The 2,415-nt window shown below is 44.4% G+C and overlaps 1 pseudogene; it reads left to right on the top strand.

Moving 5' to 3' along the window:
* Nucleotides 1-744: 744 nt before the first annotated feature.
* On the top strand, nt 745-864 carry LOC136654451 (5S ribosomal RNA; annotated as a pseudogene).
* The last annotated feature ends 1,551 nt before the right edge of the window (nt 865-2,415 follow it).

The raw sequence follows: 2,415 nt of genomic DNA, 5'->3' as shown, positions 1-2,415 counted from the left end.
TGGTGCTCTATTGGCAGCTATTTTGTGCTCACTGCCACAAAAGGCAGTGGTGCCACAGCCTTACTGCCAGAGTTCACTTCAGCCACGAAAGCTAGTAAGCTGTTGATGTGGGCAGGTATGGGCAGAACGTGGCAGGAATGAGAGGATTAGGGGCAGGGATGAAGGCCTTGAGTGGACATGTCATGAGTGGAGAGGGGGGAATCAGTGGGGCCTTCTCTGCTAATATCCTGACCACCATTTTGTACCCCCTCAGGTCTGGTTGGAGTTGCATTATCAAAATAGCTGGCAAAGATTGGAGCAAACAAATTGGAGGCCATACAGTGGTGGAACAGAGTAATAAGCCCCCGTGATCTCAGCTGCCCACATAATGCTGTCCACAGCTGCCCACAGAAGAGCTTGTGCCGGCACCACTGCACCTTGCAGGCAGCATTTAATTACGATTGGGCCCAAGTCTTTTAAAAAAAAATATTCAGTTTGAAATTTGCTTTTTCAACAAGAGAGGATCTTCCGTCAACCATGTATGACCATTGCACCTCTTTGCCTCTTTACCTGTGCTCTAGCAGGTAACCAACTGCAGAAACAGGCCACCAATGCTGCCACCATTTGTGAAGGCAGCTCTAAAATGGTTGCCAATGGTGCACTGTGTGCTTCCATGTTGTGCCGTCTATGACAGTGGAACTCTCTGTTCCACTGTTGTAAATTGAGTGTTTGGATTGGGCTGTTACAAAATGAACTTAGGACTGCCTCAGCAGCAATTGTTACCCTGCACATGCCCAATCTCGTCTGATCTTGGAAGCTAAGCAGGGTCAGGCCTGGTTAGTACTTGGATGGGAGACCTCCTGGGAATACCGGGTGCTGTAGGCTTATACCATAGTTTTTCGAGACTGAAGGTTGCCAACCAACCTCAAATGGACACTTGATGGCTCAGAGTTGAATGTGTGAACTGTCTCCACTGACAAGCCTTGTTTGGAGATGGTGTCAGTTCACCTGACAGTCTGCTTGGTAGTGTTTGATCTGTGACGACTCAGTCACACATGCAAGCTACAAATCTATGCATGATGTACCTGTGCAAGTACACTTGGTTCTGATTATTCCTGTATTGCTGTCAAGCGATGTCAGTCAGAAAGTCAAAGCAACCTAGATAAGTATGTTTCTCAGGGTGGCGCACAGACAATTCACTTGACTTCCAAGGTGTTATTGACAGTTCAAATGGTCCTAAGTTATGGGGGAGGGAGAAAATGTGTAGATAACAGATCCTCCATGCTCTCCATCCTTTCTCTCTTCCTCTCTTTTTTCATATTGTAGTACAGTAAGTTAAAGTTGTTTCAGTTGACATTGTTTCATTTAACGTTGATCAGTGGTACTCAATCTCCTGACCTCCATATTATAGGAGGCACATTGTAGGGCTGCTGGAAGCCACTTCCAGGTTACGCTGGGCCTCTAACACACTTCCTTGGCTTTGTCTTGCCCCAGAATGCCTTGAATAGCATTCTGGGATGTGACAATGCTCTAAGATGCAATAGGAAAGTGCTCAGCAAGCCAGCCACTTGAGATAGTGTTATTTACCCCTCCACTGGTAAAATTGGTTTCGTTATATTTATTTTATTTTTATACCGCCCTTCTTCCAAAGAGCTCAGGGTGGTGTACACGGCTGCTTCCCTCCTTTTGTCTGCATCACAACCCTGTGAGGTAGATGAGGCTGAGAGAAAGTGACTGGCCCAAGGCCACCTAGGTAGCTTCTTGGCTAAGGGGGGATTCGAATCTGGATCTTCCAGGCCTAAGGCCACCTCCCAAACCACTACACCACCCTGGCTCTCGTTATAAGTTGTTTCACTTAAAGTTGCGGTTTCCCAAGAAGCTATCAACAGCTTTAAGTGAGGACATGCTCACTTATAGGTTGCAGCCAATCAATGAAAACAATGGAAAATGATGTTGCAGTATGAAATAATGGCATGCATCTGTGAACCAACCTTCAGTCTGGCTAAGCACCCTGTCTATAGGACACTCATTCCATGGTGAATACTTTTCTATCAGAAATGTGACACTAAAGTAGTACATTATTTTAAATATTCACAGATCTGCCTCCCCTTCCCCTTTTTTCTTCGACTTTGCTTCTTATAATTTTGTGTTTCACATATTGTCAGAAATTCCCCTGAGTAATTCTGCCTAAATGCCACTAGTAGGTTCTGCTTGTACCACTGAGACTAATCACCCAAGGAAAAGATTACAATCACTGTAAATAAATGTAATGTAAGAAAATAATGAGTTCCACTAATTGCATTCACCCCTGTAATTTAATAAAACTGTATCCAATAGATTAAAAAATTAGATTTTGTTTGCCTGTACATAGCCTGTGTGCAGATCATTAATTCCAAACCTCTTGACACGGTGAGCACAGGTGAGATCCAATAAATT

This window comes from Tiliqua scincoides, chromosome 5 (genome assembly GCF_035046505.1).
Source record: "Tiliqua scincoides isolate rTilSci1 chromosome 5, rTilSci1.hap2, whole genome shotgun sequence".
Lineage (NCBI taxonomy): Eukaryota > Metazoa > Chordata > Lepidosauria > Squamata > Scincidae > Tiliqua > Tiliqua scincoides.
This window is presented reverse-complemented; position numbering and strand designations above follow the sequence as displayed.